Raw genomic sequence first — 12,419 nt, 5'->3', positions numbered from 1 at the left:
TAGGGGTAATAAAAGATGAGCACCTAAAATATGACCTGTTCAGCATATCAACAAAACTTGGCATACTGTACAGACACAACCACTTTCTCAGCCCTTCTACTAAAAAAAAAAAAAAAACAGATCTACTACCCTCTCTAATCTATAGTGCTCCTTTACTCACCAGCTTACTATCTACCCTAAAACCAAAATTTGAAATTTGATACAACAAAATTGATAGATTCTCTACTAATGTCTCTTATTCCACACACAACTGTATAGCATTACAGTGTCTTAACTGGCTCAAATCACTACACTATCTCTCCTGCTTACAACTATCAACTGCACACAAGCTAGTATACAAATCTTCAGATTGTCCCTCCCTCTTCTGTCTTTTCAGCAACTACCTTCCCAAAAGAATACCTTACATCCAAAAATCAACATCTACTACAGACACACAAACCAAAACTACCTGCAGGCCATCTTCTATACTGTTATCCACTAGCCAGGAACTGGAATGCTCTTCCTATAGAACAGTTAGGTCCAACCGAAATTGCACCCTTTAAAACTTCATTACATAACTACTTTTGTTCCATATGGAGCTGTAACTGCGCCACACCTCCTAGTTTTAAATCCTGAACTCTCCTACTCCCATAGCTCCTCCCACATTATTATACTCATTACTCAATCACTCTATTTTCCTCAATATGTAACACATGCCTGAAGCCGTGGTGGTACAGCAGTAACGTTGTTGCCTCACAGCAAGGGGTTCTCCTGTTCGATTCTCAGCTGGAGTGCCTTCTGTGTGGAGTCTGCATGTCCTCCCCGTGGTTGAGTGGCCTCTGAAAGACATGCGTGAATGGGCATGCCTTCACTGAAGGCTGGTCGTCGGGCTGGCAACTTGGCACCATAAAAAAAAAATCTACTGCCAATCATTAGCGGACCAGAGTTCCGCTGTGGCAACCCCTAACCGGGAAAAAGCTGAAAAGACAAATATGTAACACATGCCTGATTACCTTTTTTTGAAGCTTCATCACTATGCTACATTGTAAGTTTCACCTTGCAAGTTTCAATTTCCCTGTATCTCTGCCTCCAATTCCTAGCAAATGTTATTATTGATACACTAAATGTATTATGAGAATTATCCTAAGTTGTTCATGATCTCATCTGTGTAAGTTTTGTATGTATATACATCCATATGTATATTGATTCTTTTGAAGTTAACTTTGTTTAATTGTTCTTCTTAGCTTGTACAGTTCATGCTAATTGTTCTTATTTGTTAAATGTAATGTATTTTTGGAGCTTTTCTCCCTAGGCCTCCAATGAAAATGGGCTCTTAACAGTTCAGTAGACTATCCTGGTAAACAAATGTCAATAAATAAATTAATTAATAAATTTCACTCCTTCAACTTCTCATCTCCCAACCTAATCATCATCACATGCTGCCTTCTAAATGCAGGGAGCATTAAAATAAATTGGAACAAATAGATACCGTCCTTGGAATAAAATAGATACCGTCCTTGGAATACACTCACCAGATATTACAGCAATCACAGAATCCAATATCACAGCAATCACAGAATCATGGGTAAAAGACCATGCCAACCCATAGGCATCACCATTGCAGTGAGCTCAGCTGTCTTTCTTCTTCCCAGGATGGACATGTTCCTGTTGGCCACTCATGCTCATCCTCCTCCTCCTTCTCTGCCTGGTCTGTCCAATGCTCACACTTCTCTGCCTGGTCTGTCCAATGCTCACACTACTAGTTGAATATGGGTCATCTGAGGTAGGGGATATAATGTTTAATAGAATAAATTGTGGGATTTGTAAAAATCTGGATTTTTATCCATGAATGCTTACATGTGAAAAAGGTACAGTATATAAAGGAGAGGTTGGCATAATGGTTAACATCTTTACCTCACAGATACAAGGTACAGGGTTTGATTCTGACTTCTGATTATTGGATAGGCTTGTAATAGTCTGCAAATGGATAGTCTAGTATTTACCTGTGAATCTATGAACTATAATAATAGTTTGATGGAATCTTTTAATTAGAAGGACTGTGTACAGAAAACAGTGTCCAATCTGCTAGTTTTAGCAAAATGTTAGCCTATGTAGAACACAAGAAATTACAGAATGTCTTTTGGTACTCTTCTTACTTTTCAAGAAGTTTCTGAAAAAAATAAAAGTCTGAATGAAATGGCAAGCATTGGGTCACAGTGACTTACAAAACATAAGATAAACGGATAAACAAATTATTTTTATGGACCTACTCAAATCTTCAAAAGTGTAGACCGTGGGTAGTCTTGTGTATGTTTTTCTGAGAAGTGCCACTCTGTCAGCAGATAGTGGAGTAAAGGTTTATCCACCCACTCCCAGGGTTGAAGCCTACCCAAGTTCCCACACTTTCAAAACAACCCATAATTTTTCAAGCCATTTCAAGTGCGGGGGGGGGGGGGCAAGTTTTGGTGTACATGTCTTCACTTAAAAAATCAAGAAGGTTCAAGATGAGCACATTTTAAATTCCCAAAAGGGATTATACCTCTCTAGGCATCAGTTCCCAAATGCCCATCTTGAATCTTGAAAGTAAATTTGTTATGGCTTCAGAGACCAGTTCATTTTTTTCTGCTCCCTTTTACACTACATTACAACTCTTCTGGTAGGGATAGTTGGAGAACAGATATTAGATGAGCTGTACCCACAAGAACTGACTTTATCTTTTTGGATAGTGGGCATCTGACTCCTGGGTATCAAAAGTGTTGGCATCTGCCTTCTGAATGACAGAGAGCAAAGATAAGAAAGGGCTACCACCAGTGGTATGCCCCAACAGGCTGCTACTGCTGGTGGTGGCTCCTTGTGATTCAGAGATGGGCCCAACATAGCTGGTGGTGGCTCCTTGTGATTCAGAGACAGGCCCACCATAGTGATCCTACATGGTCTGTTGGATCACCATTAGGGGCAGTCTCCTTTTCTGAGCTATGTGCTAATAAGGCATTCTGGGAAAGCAGCAGTTGCTAATTAGATATGTGCTGTCTCCCAGAAATACCTGCAGTAAAACATTTATGCTGCCGAGTGATTCAGAGAATTATTCGGCCGAGTAAGTTAGCTCTGCTGTCTGAATTAATTAACTCGGCCAAAAGTTTGCATTCACTCATTGCTTTCAGTGAGTCAGATCACATTTGAAATAAATGCTGGGAAGTTTAGTAGATAGGTAGTGGTGGGGGTGTGGGCTTGTGTGCAAGTGTGAGTTTATGCAGAGGGATGAGTGGTCTCAGGTGTGTGTGTGTGTGTGTGTGTGTGTGTGTGTGTGTGTGTGTGTGTGTGTGTGTGTGTGTGTGTGAGAGTGTGTGTGTGTGAGAGTGTGTGTGTGTGTGAGAGTGTGTGAGAGTGAGTGTGTGAGTGTGTGAGTGTGTGAGTGTGTGAGAGTGTGTGTGTGAGAGTGTGTGAGAGTGTGTGTGTGAGAGTGTGTGTGTGAGAGTGTGTGAGAGTGTGTGTGTGAGAGATCAGGTAAAGAAGGGACGGTTTATGTGTGCATTTGTCTATGAAGGGTGCCATACTTCAAAATTTCTATATACTAATGAGCAGGTACTGCAGTATTGGGGGGGGGCACTATATACCAGGGAAATCTCAGTACTTCTAAAGCCACGTAAAAAGTTAATATATCAACAGGTTTGCAGAACAAAAAAGGCACGGAGTTGGGAAGGGGCACAAGATATCAGGGGAAATCTCAATACCAGTGAATTAATTTAAAACCTTAATATAGTAACAGTTTTGCAGCATGAAAGACATATGGGGGCACTAGACACTGGGGATTAGAAATATTAGCTTAAATCACATGGAAAAAATTCAAAGCCTATACTTTCAGTACTCAAAGCAGTTCATTAACACTGCAGAGCATTAGTCCTTTGTGCTATCCCTAGTCACCGGGTTTGCTACCTAAATGTTGTATTAAGTTTCTTAAAGTAATAAACAGTAAAGAAAAAGCTTTGAACCCTGTACCCTCGGCACACAAGGTGGCACACTGGCAAAGTTTTAGTCCTCTGCAATACCACTAAACACCAGGGATGCACTTTAACTATTACACTAATTAATTTAGTAAAACATTAAAACCAAGAAAAAGCTTCAAACACAATACCCTTGGAACAGAAACCAATTGAGAGCTTTAGTACTCTATGCTAGGAGAGGCAGGTTTGTATTTTGATGTGTTTTCTAAGCTGTACGAAGTATGTAACCTACAATGTCTGGCATTATTTTTTAAATATGTTTATTGAATTAATGTCTGGCATTATTGACTGTAACATTCTGTGAGTTATGAGGAACAGAGTAAGGGCAACATCAGAAGGGATGTGGATGAGAGGATGACTGTGCAAATTTGATGTATGGTCAATCAGAGGCGAGTTCTGTAGAAAAGTACTGTTTAGGAGCAGCGGTAATACATCGTGATTCAGAGACATGCAAATCAGCCAATAATGAGGTTTGTCCTCATTGTAGCTAACATGCATCTGAATCACATTTTCTGTGTTCCAGAAACAGCCTTGTTTGGCTGCAGCCCATAGCACCTGTGGTGAGATTCTTTCTGGATCATAGGGAGATACTTATCTTGTAGAAGAGAACAACACATGAATATTTTGATCTTGTGCAGAAGGTTGCACCTAGCTTCATGGCAGACCTCAAGCCATCTACCTGTCAGAGAAAAAGAGGAAAACCAAACTTGCAGATCTATCTTCACATTCTGAGGGTGAGAAGGAGCACCATGAATTATTTTTAAGCTTTTGATACAGACAACAATGAAGTTTTTTTTATATTTGATTACCTTCCTGAATATATTTTATTTGGTGCTACCATAAATTTGATGAAGGAACATTTTAAGTGGTTATAAAAAAGCTGTTACAAAAAGGAGATGTGTCATGCTCCTGAATCTGGAATATCCTGAACCTCTGTCTATGCCACTTGATTTTTTCATGATAACTTTAAAGGAGTTTGTCATAAACCAGACACTGTGACATCTACCACTTGACAATCTGATAGGTTTTATATGGCATCTGGTATCTGTGTCATTACAGGAAGCTGGTGACTGACGTTGATACTGTCAAGCTTTATCCCCAAAAGGGTCTAGCATCATTCCTGCCTTGAGACCCTTATTTAATAAAACAGGGTGCTTGGTAGCACCAGAAAGAACTTATAAGCTTTGGTCACTCTGTCAGTGCTGTAAACTACCAATTAATATGGCAGAGTGCTAGTCTGATGTCCTGAGATAGTCTGATGAACCTTATTGTACAGATGTGGGGTCCCTCCCTAGGAGCAAGATTAACTCAAATAGCTGGCAATGTGGGGTCACTTAACTACGTGTATAACATGTAAAACACCTGCTTTCATGCTCCTGTTTTTTTTTTTTTTTATTGTGTCCTAAGAAGGCATGTGTGGTTCAGAGCTTAGCCCTTCCCTGAAGGTGTGATAAACAAACACACCAGTTGATAAAGCCTTCCTCTTTGGGACCCTAACTGAAAAAGTTTTGCAGAAATTACTGTGGAATGGTGAAAATATTCAGAATGGTAAACAGATGTTTCACACCCCTTTTCAGAACTACAACACAAATTACAGCACTAAAACTGACGATTACATATAAAGCAGAGCACAGAGTAGCAGCTTCAAAACAAATCATAGCTTCAAAGAAAACAGCAAGCATGGAGGAAAGTACATTGCAGCAGCAACAACAAGGTGCCTTACCCAGTAAGATGGATCATAACATTGCAGCAGTAACAGCAATGTGCCTTACCCAGTACGACAGATTATAACATTGCAGCAGTAACAACAAGGTGCCTTACCCAGTACGACAGATTATAACATTACAGCAGTAACAACAAGGTGCCTTACCCAGTAAGATAGATAATAACATTGCAGCAGTAACAACAAGGTGCCTTACCCAGTAAGATAGATAATAACATTGCAGCAGTAACAGCAAGGTGCCTTACCCAGTAAGATAGATAATAACATTGCAGCAGTAACAACAAGGTGCCTTACCCAGTATGACAGATTATAACATTACAGCAGTAACAACAAGGTGCCTTACCCAGTAAGATAGATAATAACATTGCAGCAGTAACAACAAGGTGCCTTACCCAGTACGACAGATTATAACATTGCAGCAGTAACAACAAGGTGCCTTACCCAGTACGACAGATTATAACATTACAGCAGTAACAACAAGGTGCCTTACCCAGTAAGATAGATAATAACATTGCAGCAGTAACAGCAAGGTGCCTTACCCAGTAAGATAGATAATAACATTGCAGCAGTAACAACAACGTGCCTTAACTGATACGATAGATCATAACATTATAGCAGTAACACCAAGGTGCCTTACCCAGTGCGATAGATCATAACATTACAGCAGTAACAAAAAGGTGCCTTACCCAGTGTGATAGATCATAACTTTGCAGCAGTAACAACAAGGTGCCTTACCCACTATGATGGATCATAACATTACAGCAGTAACAACAATGTGCCTTACCCAGTGCGATAGATCATAACATTATAGCAGTAACACCAAGGTGCCTTACCCAGTGCGATAGATCATAACATTATAGCAGTAACACCAAGGTGCCTTACCCAGTGCGATAGATCATAACTTTGCAGCAGTAACAACAATGTGCCTTACCCACTATGATGGATCATAACATTGCAGCAGTAACAGCAAGGTGCCTTACCCAGTAAGATAGATAGCATTGCAGCAGTAACAACAACGTGCCTTACCCAGTAAGATAGATAGCATTGCAGCAGTAACAACAAGGTGCCTTACCCAGTGCGATAGATCATAACTTTGCAGCAGTAACAACAACGTGCCTTAACCGATACGATAGATCATAACATTATAGCAGTAACAAAAAGGTGCCTTACCCAGTGCGATAGATCATCCTTCTGCTAACCATGAGACTCATCATCTCTTGTCCCTTGCTTTTCTATCTCCAGTGCAATTGAAGCACAGACTTTATATTTTTACAACATAGTGGGAGCAGATTACAATAGACCTACAAGTCAGGCAGAAAATATCAAGGGCGTACTTTCTAGAGCTATTCCACATTCTAGTCTCAGGCCATATCTGTTCTATGTCAAAGCAGAAAATGACCCTGAAAATTTCAATACTGCAACATTGGTTGGATATTCAGGAAATACAACATTCCAAATGTTTTTTTATTCACAATTTCTTCCCAATTGCAAAGGAAAAAAAAGCAACAGAAGTCAATTTTAGACCGGCCAAGTCTCAGTGTGGTTATAAAAACAAAGAAATTTAGAATATTAAACCTGCACACCTTCTTTCTGTCCTATAACAAAATGCCTTTCTGGTGACAAAATGCTTGTCTCCACATTCCAGTCTTGGAGCCCTGTGGGAGATGTTTAAGCCTCTGGGTTGGAAATTTCTATTTTCAGTTTACTACCTTGGCTTTGGTCTCTTTAAAACAGTTTTCACAAAATGCTTAACCACAGTGTTTGGCCACATGAGATTAAAAGGAATTTGTATTTACACTTACATGGATATATGTCATACTCGAGCAGATACATGAAAGACCTTTTATTCTGCTGTTCAACATTATTTCCTATAGTTTTAGAATCCAACCATTCAGAAGTCAGACCTAGTGACTTCTCGCATTAAGGAATTTCTAAGGACTATACAGGACACAAATGTTTTCATTAACTCTGCCCAACAGTACAATGTTTAAATGATGGTGGCAGTTTTCAGTCAAACAATGAAAGAAGCTGATTTAGCAGACAGAATATTCCTGAAGATTCATGTCATTCTCCATTCTAATGGATCCTTATACAAAGCTCCACATCAGGAAAATATGATACTTTGTGAGAAACCTATTTATTTATTTAACATTTGTTTACAAAGAAAGTCTGACTTGGAATGAAGCCAATTTTCAGAGGAGGCCCAGGGAGAAACACTCCACATGCATGCCTTTGTAATGTGGTAGGAAACCAGAGCACCCAGAGAAAACCCACATGAATGCAAGGAGTACATGCAGACTCCACACAAAAAGCACCCCATCCGAGAATTGAACCAAAGAACCTCTTGCTGTGAGGTGACAATGCAACTGCTGCATCATTGTGCCATCTAAAGGAACCAGAAGGACAGTCAGTAGAACTTAGTCGTCCTTTTCTGCCCTTACTGACAAAGGAGTTATAGTGGTGGATCCAGCAACTCTTCTTGAACTCAGGTCTTCCATTTTATCCTTCACCCCCAAACCAGAAATTAGCTATAGATATCGCAGCCTAAGTTTGGAAAGCCTACTTTCAAGAGCTACAAGTGCAGGAAATGTGGTCTGTTTTTCAAATAATGAAGCATATAAGTGTAACAGATGTTAACTATTCTAACCCCTGAAATCTGTTCAGTTATTTCTTCAGACAGGGACACTAATGATAGTATCAGACAGAACTGCTGCAATGTGCTACATAAACTAGGGCAGTTGGCAGTGATAATCTGTGTCAGGTAATAAGACCTATTCTTGTGGGCAATCTACATTACTGGTCAGCTATAGTCACAGGTGTGGTACAACACCTGGCTATGCTGAGTTGCTTTAAGTGAATGATTTTGCATCCCAGTGATAGTTATTGTCCAGGCTCATGCACTTGAGTCACTAGGCACTAGCCTGCAGTACTGGGCTTTCTGCCAAGCATTGCTCCTGCTATGGACCTAACTGACCACTTCTCAGAGATGCCTAATTCAATCTGCATCATCTGGGGAACATTGACGTCATCATCCCTCCACACCACATGGCAGTACAGACCATGATTTTCCTATGCATACAAAAAAGTCGAACTGTGCAATGACAGCGGATTACACCTGAGCAAACACCTTACATTGTTTGCCCAGGCTGCCTCCTTCTCTGTGAAAGTTAATGAATACCTTCTTAATACCATGGATCCAGAGTCTTCTGTATGTATTACATCCAGCCAGCCTGATACCAACTTATAAAGGCAAAAATTGGGGAAAAGCAAGCTTAATTATACTTGTTCCCTTCTGGTCAAAACAGCCAGATTTTGCTCTGGTTGTTCAGAATTTTATAGCCGAGCCTTTGACGCCACTTCTCAGCAAGAAGCTGCTGTCCAAGCATGGAAAGAAAGTGCTCCATCCCTGACTCTGAGCCCTCAGTATAGCAGTCTAGAGGATCTCATATTTGTTCCAGGCATGCATTATGTACACTTATTACGTAGTTAAGTGTTATCCATTTTGAAAAATAAGAACAGATCACATACTGGAAAATCATGTCTTTTTATATCGATCAGATTTTCTTTTCAGTGTCAGGACAGGCTCCTTAATGTAGGCAGTACTTAATTTCCTTTGCTACTTCTCTTTCATACTATTCATCAGTTAAAAACATATCTTTCAGCCATTTAAGCCTTTTGACCTACACATCCATCTGTAACATTAAATACAGTGATTAAACAAATTCTAAATGTCCTTTTACATTTAAGACCTCCTAGGTATCCTGCAGTTGTAGCTTGAGATCTGAATTTCTCCTACAGAAGCTGACATTACTTCCGTTTGAGCCAATGAGTTTATTTGCCTTGGAGCTTTTGTACTGGAAGATTGTTTCCAGTGGCTGTTAAATCTTCAGACAGGATTTCTGAAATATAGGCTTTCATGTGTAAAGGACACAGACAGTCATCTGTTAGGAAGTGGTATCTTTAAGAACAAACCCCTCCTCTATATCTGGAAGGGTTTTTGAATTTACCTTGAATCAGTTTATTCAGCTCCCATTTTTTATCAGAAATAGGAAGAGAGAGGTTAATGAAATTTTCATTCATGCATGTACATGTGACTTTGAGGTTTTATGTGCAAAGCACAAGCCCATTAGGCAGTCTGATTTGTAGACTATATATACTAATTAAAAACAGTTCAAATCTATAAGGTTTCCAGTATGTAAAATGTTAATTAATGTGTTATTTATATACCTGTGAATAGTTTTTTTTCTGCTCAAATTATCTTATGGTGATAAATGCATTGTGTATGATCATATAAATAATTCAACAACAGTTTATTTTCTGAAGCCATCATACAAGGGTTGCCCAATAGCTCTGATAATTATAGACCCATTAGTATCAATAGTCTTGCATGTAAAGCTATGGAATGTATTAACTCAGACAATATTAATCTGTGCCTTGAAATTCTCTTAAACACCAGTTTGGATTTATTAAAGGTAGACTCTGCCACTTAAACCTCTAATTTATTTAAAAGTCACCACATCAGTGGATAATGGCTGTACAGTACATACAACATATCTCGACCAGGCTAACACCTTTATTAAAGCTAATCAGAGACACAAGTACTGTTTATAATCAAAAAAGTTATCAGTGATGTTTAACAGTGTTGGGCCCTCTCCTATTTCTTATCTATTTCTCAGACCTTCAAGAAAACATTGCTTGCCACTGGTTGTCTACATTTGTGGACAACTGAAAACTGAGTGGTGTTTGTTGTTTTACTGACTTACAATTGCTGCAGCATTGACTAAACTATGTTAGCAACTGGTGCAAGGACAATGGTCTCAAACGAAACATGAAACATGTAGTATCGTTCATTTTGGTAAACAAAAGCTTTCCATATCATACCATACAGGTGCTATACCACTCCAGTGAGATACTGTTGTAGAGGATCTAGGCACTTTTCTCAATAATTCCTTATCTTTTGACTGTCATGTCTCTGCAGTCATTCACAAATCCTTTTATCTGGCTGAACTAATTTAAACATTTCATATAGAGCCAGAGAAGCCTTTATTCCCCTTTACTAATCTCTTATCAGACTTATTTTTGATTATAATGCCCCATTTTGTAAGTATTTGTTGAAATAAGTAACTCTGCTTGACAGACTTTAGGGATTCAAAACTAAAAATAGCAGTGATTTCAAGACCCTCAGTTTTGTCAAGACAGACTAGCATCCTTCCTGTTGCACTCAATTTTTTCTAGATTCCCCATGGGGATTTGTCTTGTTTTTTGAGCCATGAAACACCATCTTTCCTTAACTTCATATTCCTTCATATAACAAATAGTTCCTCAAGTACCAGATTAAGAGCCTAAATCTTTATCAGCAGATAAATAAGACAGGTTGGATGATAGATTCACATCCTAGTGTATCATACAAATGTATTTACTAAAGCGCTATTTCTAAATGTATATCTGTCACAGTTTAGATTTATGTATAGCATTTATGTTGTACAAATGTACTACAATTTTACAACAAAGTGATTTATTCTTTTAACAGTTTAGCTGTGGATGATATTAACCTTGATTTAGCTGAGACATCTCATTTAGCTGCTCATAATATGATTATTCAAAAATTGGAGGCATGTGTATTAATTAACTACATAATAAACTGCACAAGTAAATGGCAAGGTGATCACCAATACATGGTGAATATTTCAGATACTGTGTTGTCCACCAGAGTGGTCAACGATGGGGTTCTCAGTGGTCACTGATAATCTTTTCTATTTACTATTTTAGTTTTCTGTATCAGCTTCAGGTACATCTTGGATCAACATATTTGTTGATGATAAAAGTTAGGGATGACAGTCAATAATTTAAAAGATCTTAAAAATTTACAGTCTTCCTTAGATATATTGCATTTATAACAGAAAATAAAACTAAAAAAAAAAAAAAAATAGGAACCCGTGATTATCATATTCAGTCAATAATATACTTTTAAATCAGATACGTACTGTAAGAGATTTGGGATACATGTCGATCCATCAACAACACTTTCCTTGAGTGCTGTAAGATTGACAAAAAAGAGTTAAAAAAGTTTTGTCAAACCTCAAAGGTAATTTTTTGCAGTGGGCAAGCCTCACTGCACCTCCACACCTCCCGAACTTAAATATACCTACTCTGATGTTACACAGCAGTAGAGAAAAAAGAAAAATCCACTGTTGGCGAAACCTGTTTCACTCTCTTTTTTCATTGATCAAACAGCACAAGAGGAAAGCACTGTTGATAGGTCTATATCACGTGGTCAAAAGCTTTCGACCACGTGATATAGACCCCATTTTATAGATCTACAGGAATACTGGAGTTGGATAATACAGTGGACGACAAAATCAGCCCTGATTGTCATAAACAATTAAGATGTTTTTGTATTATTAAGGTTATATTACATTCAGTATCTTCAAGGGAATTTTCTGTTACAATACCATTATTCAAGGCTGTGATAAGATCATGTACGTATCATAATGCACTATTTTGTATGTATAACATGATCTATATGAAGCAGCTGAAATGTATTCTGTGGTGTTATACAAACAAAATTAAAGATCTGTTTTTCCTATCTAAATCTTAATGTTTATGGAATCTTGATCTAAACTAGGTTGATTAGGGGGTGGCATAATACTGGCATGTAACTGCACAATAACATATTGGCATTGTAGAAGTGAATAATAGGTTTTCTAATCACACTT

The 12,419-nt window shown here is 38.5% G+C and overlaps 1 protein-coding gene across 1 annotated transcript in view; it reads left to right on the top strand.

The window, feature by feature from the left end:
* Window positions 1-12,419, top strand: part of LOC122810303 — a 189,974-nt gene that overhangs the window by 155,969 nt on the left and 21,586 nt on the right. The gene's annotated exons all lie outside the window — the stretch shown is intronic.

This window comes from Protopterus annectens, chromosome 8.part1 (assembly GCF_019279795.1).
Source record: "Protopterus annectens isolate FY-2018-M chromosome 8.part1, PAN1.0, whole genome shotgun sequence".
Taxonomy (NCBI): domain Eukaryota; kingdom Metazoa; phylum Chordata; order Ceratodontiformes; family Protopteridae; genus Protopterus; species Protopterus annectens.
Note: the sequence above shows the minus strand (reverse complement) of the source record. Positions and strands in the feature narration are given on the sequence as shown.